At 46.9% G+C, this 12359-nt stretch overlaps 1 pseudogene; it reads left to right on the top strand.

The window, feature by feature from the left end:
- Positions 1–2119: 2119 nt before the first annotated feature.
- On the top strand, positions 2120–11964 carry LOC128114200 (H-2 class I histocompatibility antigen, Q10 alpha chain-like; annotated as a pseudogene).
- Positions 11965–12359: the final 395 nt, after the last annotated feature.

Here is a 12359-nt window from a genome sequence, read left to right as displayed (position 1 = left end):
GCCCAGGGATGCAGCAGATATCTAGGAACCCAGGAAGGAATACCGAGGGCATCAAGGCTGCAAGCAGCAAGCAGGTGAGACTGTTCAGACTTTATATCCCGCACAGCTCTCCTTCTGTCATCTATTCCTCCTCTGTTTATGATGCACTCGGTTTCACACTGCCGCTATATTGTCTCCAAAGACAATGCATTTAATGCAGCAAACACAGATTCTATAAGGTTATTGAATATCATTTTCTCTATAGATTTTACTCATTTTTAGTACATGAATCCATCATCTACCCTGGCAAGAAATTGCAAAAACAGTATACACATCCTTCCTTTCAAGAAGGAAGTATGAAGTTGTAGTTCAATGAAATCTAAAGTTCAGTAAGTGATGGAGCTTTCTAAGCTAGCCTCTGCCGAAAGAGAGGGATGGCTGAGAAGCAGTGAGGCTCACTGTAGGGAGAGCTCAGTGCTCTGGGCTGGACTGGGTTCCTCCCTTGAGAACATTGTGCTGATGGGAGACAGATACTCTGAGTCCGATGCCAATTGCAGAATGAAAAGCCAGGAGCTCTCGAAGGAACAGTGGGAAAGGGAGAACCAGAACAAATCCTCTACGGTTGAGTCCAACACAAGGCTCTGTCCCATCATGTAAAATAAAATAAAAACAAAAACGGAAAACAAGGAATAAATTCACACCTGTGTCTGTGAGTGGTGACACTGAGGAGCCCATCGCATGCTCAAACTGTCTCAATCCTGAAATCAGGATTACTGTCCCACAGGCCCTGCAGGGTCACATCTTTATAAAGTTTTGACAGGAGCCTCTGCGTCCTAGCGTTGGTCTTGCCTGGGAAAAAGCAAAACATGACCTGATCAGACCTGACAGGAGATGGGACTAAGCGTGTGTGTGTGAGTGTGTGTGTGTGTGTGTGTGTGTGTGTGTAATGGTAGCCTGAGCTCCTCCGTGGACTCCTGCCTGCTGTTCTATCCAAATCTCAAGGATCAGACTCCACAGTACTTACCGTCAGCCTGAACAGAGGTTCCTCATATTTGACCTTTGGGAAGAAAACATTTTGTGAGAGTCCAGGTAGGAAGCAGACTTTATTTTTAAACTATTTGTGTATTTGTTTATTTTTACACCTGTTTATACCCACCTAAGCACATTTTTAAGCATACAGTTTAGAGTTTTTTTCTGGTTGCTATGCCCAGATTGCAGGGACCCCCAAAAGACCAAATCCAGTATGTAAAAGCAAAGAGATTGTATTTTCAAGCTCAGAGCTTGGACTCTTTGTCCAACGCAGCAGTGAGAGCAGAGAGCCCAGAGCCCAGGCAGGGTGGGGTTTTTATCATAGCAGAGGTTGGGTGAGGGGATTTCCAGGGTTCAGGACCTTGATTGGCTGACATTTGTCTAGGGGTATAGGGAATGTTTGGAATGTCAGGTATATCCCCTTAGATGCAGACCCCACTGGGTGGGGTCAGCTGATGGCTTTTCTTGGGTCCAGGTGTTGCCTGCCAGAAGCTGTGTCTGGGCCTCTAAGCCTGTAATAGCGGCTGTGTGGTCAATCTGTTTTGGGCCCCTCCCTTCCCCCACACGGTCCGCACCTGACTTTTTAAGCACCTGCAGCTGCACACTTGCAGTGGTCTTTGATGCATGAACCAAACCTTAAACTGCTCAGTGGCAGCTAAGCCCTCCTCCACATGGCCACATGGTTCCACCTAGCACATGGCCTGGCACCTGGCTCCACCCACTTAGGTTTGGTGAGAGTGGAGCCCCACGCCTATGGGCCAGGGCCTGGAACTGTCTATCTGCCCTAGCTTGGGAAGTTTCTAGGTCCATGCTGCCGTAGGCATTTCTACTTAATCTCCCGCTACCAAGTAGTGCACGGCCCGCTGCTCATAAACCCCATTCAAGTGCTCGGTAGCAGGGCTTCTTAAAAGAGCCGTCTCCTTCAGCAAATCCTACCGGCGTGCGCCACCAGCACTCGGGAGGCAGAGCCAGGCGGATCTTTGTGAGTTCGAGGCCAGCCTGGGCTACCAAGTGAGTTCCAGGACAGGCGCAAAGCTACACAGAGAAACCCTGTCTCGAAAAACCAAAAAAAAAAAAAAAAACCAAAAAAAAAAAAAAAAAAAAAAAAAGAGCCGTGCCTCTGCCTGCCGTGAGCACCTAGCCTGCTTGCAACTTCCCCAGCCTTTTCAGGCCCTGTGTAGATTGACCTGCTGGACGCTGGGCGCCATTTGTAGTGCTACTTTTTTGTTGGGACCGCCAGTCTGCAAATAATGACATGGAAGCTTATTATTAATTATGAAAGCTTGACCTTTAGCTTAGGCTTGTCTCAACCAGCTCTTATAACTTAAATTAAGCCATTTATATTAATCTATGTTCTGCCACATGGCAGTTACCTCTCTTCCATCTCATTCCTCCTGCTTCCTCCCATCTGGCTGGCGACTCTGCCTTCCTTCTTCCTGGAGTTCTGTCTCTGCCCGGAAGTCCCACCTATACCTCCTGCCTAACTATTGGCCATTCAGCTTTTTATTACACCAATCATAGCAATACATCTTCACACAGTTTACAGATATCCCACAACATTCCTCCTCCCCAGAAGGCACTACCTCAGTTGCCCACTTCCAGAAGGTTTCATACCCTGCAGGCCTGGTGGTGTCCACCATCTCCATGTCCAGGGTATCATTGTTCCAATTCCTCTTTCAGTCAGGGTGATCTCAGCAGGTGGAAGCCCAGAGCCTAGCATTTCAGGGTGACCTGATGGGTCTTATGTGTTGTGGGGAGTCTGGGGAGAAGAAATGGGAAATTTGGACATTTGACATTCTTCCTGGGGTTTCAGCTTCTGTGATCATCACTGGAATGAGTGGGGTATCTGGGATAGAGAAGGATACAGCCTCTACACAGGAGCCTACATTCATGACCTAAACAATCTATTCCTTGGAAAGTTTCTGAATCCTTGTTAGCCAGCACAGAGCAGGAGGCTCTGGGTCTCCCTCTAGGAAAAACAGACTTCTGGTTCTGACTGGGTGGGATCTGAGAGACTCCACCACAGTGGAGCCAGAACTACAAAGGTATTGTGTTTGGGTAGAGATCAGGCCCTAGAGAGGTTAGCTGCAGATTGAAGGAAACTGCTGGTTGGTAGACAGATTTTGAACTTTCTTCTGGGAAGGGCAAGCCCTCTGGAGAGTCCTTCTCTTGTGCTAAATCAGGAAACCCTGAAGCCCTCTCCCCCTTTGATGCAGGATGGGACCAGTCTTCAAGGTGATCCCAACATGTCTCCTTAGGAGACATGAGCCTCAGTGTGAGAGAAAATGGAGGCATTTCCTCGTGGCCCCTCTTACCTCTGAGCAGAAACATCTCATACCCAGTGCCCCGCAGGGTGTGGAGCATCTCCATACACCTCCTCTGCAGGTAAGTCTTCAGCTGGTATGCCAATCATCCTCCTCTCATGGTGCCTGAGGATCTGAGCTGCCTGGCCGTTTACAGTCCAGGAGCTCAGGTTCCTTGGGGTGCTGTATCTGTGACTAGGGTAGGTAAGCTCACAGTACCCTCAGGGAAAGCACCCTTTTGTGCCCACGTCACAGCCATGTACATTCTTTAGAGTATGATACCCCGGTCCTGCCGTTGCAGTCAGACTAGCCTCCACACAATTGCCCCAAGACCTTTTTGACCCTAAACTGCACCCAGAACTGGGTCTGGTCACCGAGTCTCTCCAGGTTCCAGAGTCTCACAGGTCAGTTTGATGATAAGGGGCAAGCTGTGACTTGGGTCTGTCTGTCAGGACATGGAGGGGTCCTGACCTTTGAACCAGGGTCACTCACCTGCAGAACTCTGGTTATAGAAGCCGAGCAATTTCTTCAGTTTGTCTTTGAAACCCTGTGTGGTTTCTGGGACTTTCTGTGTCTGTTTCCCTCAATACTCCTACCCTTCCTTCTCCATGAAGGGCTCCAATGGCTTGGTCCTGTTTCTGTGGAATCCCACAAACTGAGTATTATCCACATAGCAGCAACAGAAGGCCACGCCTGGCAAGAGGGTGTAGAAATACTGCAGCGAGGTGTGAGCCTGAGGATGTACCTCATCCTCCTCCTGGAACACCTTGTTGAAGCTTGGACCTGGAGAGGAGTGGGGGTGGGGGATGGGTCTCGGCAGTATGGAGAAGGGAACTGGGCAGAAACCACCCAGTTGGTGGAGCAGGGAGGATGTGATGGGCAAAGCGAGGCACAGCTTCTCTGACGATTCACCCTCACTCCCTCCTGCAGAGGCTTCTGACCCCTCACTGCTGACTTCAGGGTCATGGTCCTTGAAGCTGTGAGGAGCAGTGAGGACCGGAAGGAGGGTGCAGGGCACAGGTGTCCTCATCCTGTGTGTTGTGTGGAGTGTTAGTCTCCGAAGGGAATGACAGAGACCTTGGTGGGTTGAGTAGTAGAAAGATTAACTCCTGGGAGCAGCATTTCTAGATCCCTGCTTCCTCAAGTAGACCCAACTCTTGGGCCTGGTACCCTATGAGCATTGTCTGGGGATGAATCGATTTAGGTTGATCCCTGTCCTCCTGTTTCTGTTCCAATCCCAGATGCTGGTATGATAGACATATTCGAAGAAGGAATGGGGAATTGAGGCCTATGTCCTTCACTGAAATGTCTATTCCTGGTCCCTGATTTTGTCTTATTCTTTGTGCCACAGTGTCATGTTGCTTTCTTGGCTGGTCCAAGCCTTTGATTCCTGGTTATTTTAGGTCATAAGGAGAAAAAGGACCTTGGGATGGGAGTTGGCTGATTTGTCAGTGATATGGAGAATGTGTCTTCGGTGAAGAGTCAGAGGTTTACATTAGTGTGGTAACCATGCTTTCAATCTCAGCACTCAGGACACAGAGGCCTGATGAGCCTCCCCAACCCTCAAACAAAAGTGATACTATCTGAAGATGTCAATAAAAATCTTACCCCTTTGGCTAGAGATATGGCTACATTGTTTGAACCACCAAGGTTGGAATCCTGAAAGTTCGGGAGCACACAACCTCCTGTGCATTACACGCCACGGTTTCTAACACCCTCCTCTGGCCTCCACAGACAACTGCATCCCAACATTCACAAACACATAGACACACAAACATATATATATATATATATATATATATAAAATAAAAAATGAATCTAAAATTATCCTTCCTGCGTATTTCAGTGAAGCTGCATTTCCCACACTGCACATAAAACTAAAAGGTTAAAAAGGAGAATCCAAAGCGTCACTAGTAAGAAATATGAGGAAAAGGACAGGCAGACATAGAAACATCTACTATTTTCACCATATCATATTTTGGAAAATAGTTGTTCCCTTTTGTAAACATTCTGCTTACATGCACTCTATTATTAATGTATTCAATAAAGCAAATGTTTCAAAATCCTCAGTTCCTAACATAGTGAGCATAGATAGGTATAATCCACACAAGCGTTAATACCTTTGAGGGCCAATCAACTTCCAAGACTCTATAGACATGTCAAAGTTTGAGAACTGACACTCAGGGGCCTCTAGGCTGGACTCAGAAGGGTATTGTGACCAGGACAAGGGCAACAAAGACCAGAATAAGCAACTTTTCCCCTGACACTGCTCCCAGGATCCCAGGTCCCAGAGCTGGGTCTGAGCCAGGAAAGCAGGACCCTAGAGAACTCCTCTGCCAGGAGTTCATCTTTCCATGTCCCAATCTCAATGCTTCATTGAGAATTCTTAGAGAAGCTAATCAGCCTCATCCATATCAAGATTATAAATGGAACACAGACTAGCAGAGACTCAGTGTCCACTCTTCAAGCAGGATGAAGACCTTTGTCCCTGAGGCTCTCCTCCTGCTGCTCTTGGCCAACCTGGCCCTGACCAGGCATCTATAGGGTGAGTGTGGGTGTCAGGAGGGAAAGGATCTAACCTGGAAGACAAAATGAATTCACCCCTGGGCTGTAGTACAGGAAGATCTGTCTCTTCCCTAACCCAGCCAGGACCTGTCCCTTACCTATTTTACATACTATCCCCTGTCCCTGCTCCCTGCTCTCCTGGGAGGAATGTGGGGAGCATCATAGGATGCTAAGTGGGGTGTCGAGATCTAAAGGCTTACTTCACCTAGGTTCACACTGGCTGAACTATTTCCAAACTCTCCTCACCTGGCCTGGCCTTGTGGAGCCCCAGTTCATCATTGTGACCTTTGTGGATGACACACAGTTTGAGAGATTCAACAGTAGAGAAGAGCCTCCAAGGCTGGAGCACTGTGCACCATGGGTGGATCAGCAGGAGCCAGAGTACTGGGAGTGGAGGACAGAGCAGGCCCTGAGAGAAACCCAAGTGTTCATAAAAAGGCTGAAGAAAATGCTCAATATCTACAACCATAGTTCAACTGGTGAGTGAGCCCAAATCAGAAATCCCAAATTTCAAGCTCCCAATGGGGTGGCCCTAGTGTGTCATGTTTGAGATTCACCCCAGGGAAATGTGACCCATGGAGACTAGGCTTAAGAGAGCCTTGGGACACTGACCTGGCTTTTTGTGCAGTGTAAGTCCAAATCCAGCCATTTAGAAAGAAGAGGGAGAGAGGGAAGGAGGGAGGGGGAGAGAGAGAGGGAGGGAGAGAGCCACTGGAGGGCCACACCAAGGGACCTGGCCTGTGGTAGTGGCTGAGAGTGAGGGCTTGGCCAGGATATCACACAATTCAGAATCTGTATGGCTGTGATTTGCTGTCTGGAATGTACTCCAGTCACCAACAATTTGAATTAAACTTCAACCACCACGATTACATCACCCTGAATGAGGACCTCAGCACTTGGACCTCCGTTGGCAAGGCAGCTGAGATGCTCAGGCTTGAGTGGGAGGAGTCAGACTTTTCACAAGTGGTGAAGACTTACCTGGAGAAGCAATGTGTGCAGTTGCTCCTCTCACAGCTGGACTAAGGGAAGGAGACTTTGCTGAGAACAGGTAAGTACAGATACTGCCTCATCTGCTCTGAGACTGGAGCTCCTGTCTCCTGAGGATTCCTCCTCAGCAGGGAGCAGCTGGAATAGGAACTCAGTCTTGCATCAAAGGGGGAAGAGTGTCATGGGTTTCCTAATTCAATAAGAGAGGGACTCTCATAGTGTAGGGGCCCTGGTCTCCTCCCATATTGAGTAAAGTCGTTGCCTGCTTGCTGACCTTGACCAGATGTCATCCCTATGCTAATTCCCTGCCAGTATCCCCCCTCCTGAATGCTTAAGGGAAGTTCCTTGTCTGTGTATCCTGCATATTGGGCGTTAACAGCTTAGATGCAAGAATGTAGAACGTTCTGTAGCGAACTTCTGCCCTCTGGGGTTCTCCCATTGTGCTGTAAGCCTGTATTTAAGGTTTCCTCCCTCTTTCAATAAACGGCATTCGGCATTCTGCTGAGGCAAGTGACCCGCAGCCCCTCTCTCGGACATGGTGAACGGGTGGTGGTAGCGCGGGCGTTATCGCTGCATCATAGGGCTAAGCCTTCTCTCAGGACACTTGAGTTTTTCATTTAAACAGCAATACCCTTCCACTTGCTTTGTGGACCACAAGCTCTCTCAGGCCTGTTTTCTGTCCATGTACTTTGGAGGTCTGAGCCCAGTGTTGTTGAGTCTCAGTACCCATCCAGTCAGAACCAGAAGTCCATATTCCTAGAGGGAGATCCAGAGTATCCTCCTCTGTGCTGGCTCATGCTGAATCTGGAGCTTTCCAAGGAATAGTTTACCCTATCCTTATCCTGAGATTAGGCTGATGTGTGGGGTCTGCATCTCTCCTTTAAGTCAACTGTCCCATCATTCAAAACAAGGTTACATGAGCACTGATGGAGCCCCAGGAAGAATGCAAAAAGCCTGAATTTTCCAATTTGTTCCCCTCAGAGATCCCACAAATACATGTGACTCATAAGACCAGAGCTGATGGGAAAATCATCCTGAGATGCTGGGCCCTGAACTTCTACCCTGCTAAGATCACTCTGATCTGGAAGAGGGATGGGAACAACCAGACACAGGACATGGAGATGATGGACACCAGGCCTGCAGGGGATGGGACCTTCCAAAAGTGGGCAGCTGTGGTGGTGCCTTCTGGGGAGGAGCAGAGATACACATGTCATGTGAATCATGAAGGGATGCTATTGGTGAAATTATTAAGGCCACTCCACGTAGTTAAAAGGAAGATTTATTTAGTGGATAACTTACAAATGAAGAGATAGGTACGTCTCCGGGTTTGGGGAAGGTGTATTGCACGCAGTCCAGTGGTGTTCTCTGGAGTTCTGCTCGGTCAACCTCCACCGTCAAGGATCCAGGAACAGAGAGAGCTGGCCCATCCAGATCTCGGGTACCCAGGCACCTCCCTTGGCCCCACCTTGTAGGCGTGACAGTTGCCAAAGCCTCAGTGGGGCTTGGAACTTCCAGATCAAAGCTGGAATGGCTACCCACTATATTGGATGCCTGAGCCCTTCACCCTAAGATGGGGTAAGGACTGGGTGTGAGCACAGAGCCTATCACAGAGAGAGTGGAAGGCTTTGGGAGAAATGGAGCAGGGTCATGACTGATAGTTGGAGCTCAGAGGACTCACTGTCCCTTCCATTCTCTGTCAGAGCCTCCACAGCCCTCTGTCCCTGTCATGACAATTGTTACTGGCCTGGTTCTTGGAGCTGTGCTTATGGGAGCTGTGGTGACTTTTCTGATATGGAAGAGGAGGGCTAAAGGTAAGGAAAGGGCAGGGTCTGAGTTCAAGTCTCCATGGGAATATCAAGTCCAACTGAGAGTGTGCCCTGTCACATGAGAGCAAAGATTCCTCCACACAGTTGCTTATTCAGTCTTGTTCTGATGTGCTGACATTGACTCTATTGTGAAGCAAATAATACACAGATTCATCACTGCAGTGATAGAGATGGCAGAGACCTGATGCTTAGCTCTCAGAGGTCATATGGAAAGGTTCCTACGTAGAACACATATCCAGGAGTCCAGTTAGTCCTCCTCATGTACAATCTACCCTCAGTTTTCCTCATTTTTCTCTGGATCTGCAGTTACAGTTCTGGAAACTTCAGATAAGGACTAGGAGATCCCTCTAGGCCTTCAAGATCCTGCTGCCTCCATGAGCTGTAATAAAAGGGATTATTCCCAGGGGTAAACGGTGAGGCAGCTGTGTTCAAGCTTGCCAGTTATTGTACTGGGGGCTCATCTCTGAGACACCTGTGGCAGTGTATACAGGAGCCATGGAGGTTCTCAGCCAGCCCACAGCTCCTCATCAGTTCAGTCTTCAGAGGCTTTGACTTGGTCTTATTTTACTTTCCTACTGGGGGTGGGGAGGGTAAAGTTCCTAGGATGTCCAGTCTTCTGTTCCAGCTTTAAAAAGTGACACCCTAAAGGGCCTGGTGTGAGACAGGGAGAGGTCAGAGGATAGAACCCTGGGGTGTGGGCACTTCTGAGATTGGGACAGTCTGAGTGTGTGACGGGCTGTTCAGAACGTCACCACTGAAGACACTGATCTGGATTTCTTCCTTGTTCTTTTCTTCTACAGGATAAGACAGCTGGACTGAGTCTAACAGGATTTGTTCTGGTTTCTCCTTTTCCTACTGTGGCTTCAAGACCTCATGCCTTCTCTTTTTCTATGTGATGGTGGCTACGTGTCTGTTTCCTCTGAGCAAAATGTAAGCAGGTGACGAGTTCAGCTGAGCTTTGAGCAACAACAGGCCTCACCCCCACCCTGACCTTTGTCTCTTCCCCAGTCATCTCTCTTCTTCCAATAGCGTCAGGGCTGGGAAACCCCAATTGCTGATTGTAGTTTAGTGTAGTTTTCAATGAGCTACTACTTCACGCTTCTGTCGGGTTTTTGTTGTTGTTGTTGTTTTGTTTTTTTCTGAGACAAGGTTTCTCTGTAGCCCTGGCTGTCCTGGAAATAGCTCTGTAGACCAGGCTGACCTCAGACTCACAGAGATCCGCCTGCCTCTGACTCTGGAGTGCTGGGACTAAAGGCATGCGCCACCACCTCCAGGTGCTTCTGTCCTTAATTAAGCTTTTTTTTTTTTTTAATGTTCGTGCAACTCCTTGCCAGAGTGGGTGTCCTAGAGACGAGTAAAAGGTGATGGAGAAAATAAAGGCTCAGAATCTTATGGAATTAATGTGTGCTGTGCCAAGTCTATTGCCTGTTGTGGCAGTTGGAGTCAAGTGTGGAGTCAAGTGTGGTCTGGGCTGTGCACAGTTGTTGATCAGAACACCCTGGGCTTTCACACAGTCTCCTTCCACCTGGGTCATCTTTTCAGCTTCTCCAAAATAACTCCTCATGTTAAAACTGTGGTGATATTCTGGAACTCTTTGTCTTAATCAGGGCTCTGGTAACTCCTTCTCACAGGATGGGGATGCTCTATAGACACACAAATCCCCTTTATGAACTCAGGATGTTTTCCTTGTTCTGGTTTGTAAAATTTCCTACTTTACTTTGCTAATGTTTTCAGATATGTCTGGTCATCGCTCACCACTTCAGACAGCTGTTACTGACAAAGGCCCGTCTATTCCCTATAGATTCTAGAGGACTGTGGCTGTCTGTCTTGTTGTCCTCTGTCCCAAGGAAGTGGGCATCCCAGTTTCATCTGTTTCTGTTTTCTGTATCTACAGGGAATGAGACCTTTTTTTCCAGTACTGAGTTTGAGTCTGCAATCATTCTCCCCAGGGTCACCCCACTTTCTGATAGCACCAGGGGTATGTCTTTCACTGTCCTACAGGGCCCATGGACCCTTTACCAAGGAATCTCCATGGTGTTGTCATCAGACATTTTAGGGTCACAGCCTGGTTTCTGACAACTGTAATAAGCTAGAATTGGCCAATACAATGATAAATAAAACACAAGGACAGTAGAAAGATCAGAGAAAGGACATCTGTTAAATATGGCCACAGTGGAAAGAAGAGCAAACAGACCTAGTGACTCATTCTGAGTCTCCAGGTTCATTCATCTCTTGGTCAGTTTCAGGTTTAAATATAGAGAAAGAGGACACTCCCACCCTTTCTTGCTCTCCAATTTTCCTATTTTACTTTACTAATAAACCAGAGAATTCTGGACCTCACTCATCTCTTCTCAGAGCAGTTACCCGACTTTCCCCAGTTTATTCCATGAAGATTCTCTCTGTGCCCGTGTGTCCTCCTCCATCATGGGTTTCTTATCCTTGAACTCTGCATTTTCCCCCTCCTAACTTCTAAGTGCTGGCATTAGAGGTGTGTGCCATGACATACAAGCCTTCTGAGAAGCTGTAAACTATGTCTACTTATCTATGTCTATAAGAGGTGGCACAAATTTAGCAAGTGATTTATACAGGTCGGAAGTGTACAATTAGTATATGAATTTTAATTTTTTTATTATTTATTTATTTTTGGTTTTTCGAAACAGGGTTTCTCTGTGTAGTTTTGGTGCCTGTCCTGGATCTCACTCTGTAGACCAGGCTGGCCTTGAACTCACAGAGATCCACCTGGCTCTGCCTCCCGAGTGCTGAGATTAAAGGCATGAGTCACCACTGCCTGGCGTGAATTTTTATTTTTATCGTGGTTATTGTTGTATTAAGACACGATCTCATGTAGCTTAGGATGGTCTTGATCTCCTGATATTTATGCCTCTTCTTCTGAAGTGCTGGGATTAGAGGCATGCAACCACCATGTCCTGTTTCAATATGATAATTTTGTAAATATACTCTTAGAGAATAAATTTAGTAAAAAAAAAAAAAAGGGGGGGGCATTAAACAGCTTCATGAGCAGCATTAGTCTCCATTTCATGGAATCCATTCCCATTTAAAAGAATCAATGGCAAAAAATTAGGATTGCCTACACTGGGAATGATATGGAGAGTGGATCATGATAATCTCCCAGAGATTTGTGCCATCAGTATCTCTGGACTCCTGTCCACAGGGACTGAATGGCATGCCAGGAAACTGCACACAAAGAAACTCTTTAAAGACAAGTACTTGTTCAAAATAGAGACCTGCAGCCACTGCCCTGTACAGCTGGTGGTTCTTTTCTTCTTCCTACCCACACTGCACTCATTTGGAATATACTTAATGAACATATTCTCTTTCTTTCTGTAACCTTATAATCCAATCCTGAAACAACTTCACTGTTAATTTCTTCTGTCTGAATCTGAATTTCTCTATAATTCATTTTAATAGGTTTAACAGGTTTTTCTAAAACTTTTATCCTGGCACTTAAATTGACTATCTTTTTAAATAGCAAAATAAGGATAAGAAAAGTAATAATGTGCATAATTCAATCAACATTAATCTTCTCATATAGTTGTTCCATTGTCAGACTGCCTAAAATTTCAAACAAAGCTCAATTTTCTTCCAATGTACACATAAAACCCATTTTTTTAAAAAAAATCTCTTTTAATTAGTTTCCTTTAAAATATCT

This window comes from Peromyscus californicus, unplaced genomic scaffold (assembly GCF_007827085.1).
Source record: "Peromyscus californicus insignis strain IS unplaced genomic scaffold, ASM782708v3 Scaffold_19__1_contigs__length_69161282, whole genome shotgun sequence".
NCBI classification, from domain to species: Eukaryota; Metazoa; Chordata; class Mammalia; order Rodentia; family Cricetidae; genus Peromyscus; species Peromyscus californicus.
The sequence above is the reverse complement of the archived record's forward strand: the minus strand, read 5'-3'. Positions and strand labels throughout refer to the sequence as shown.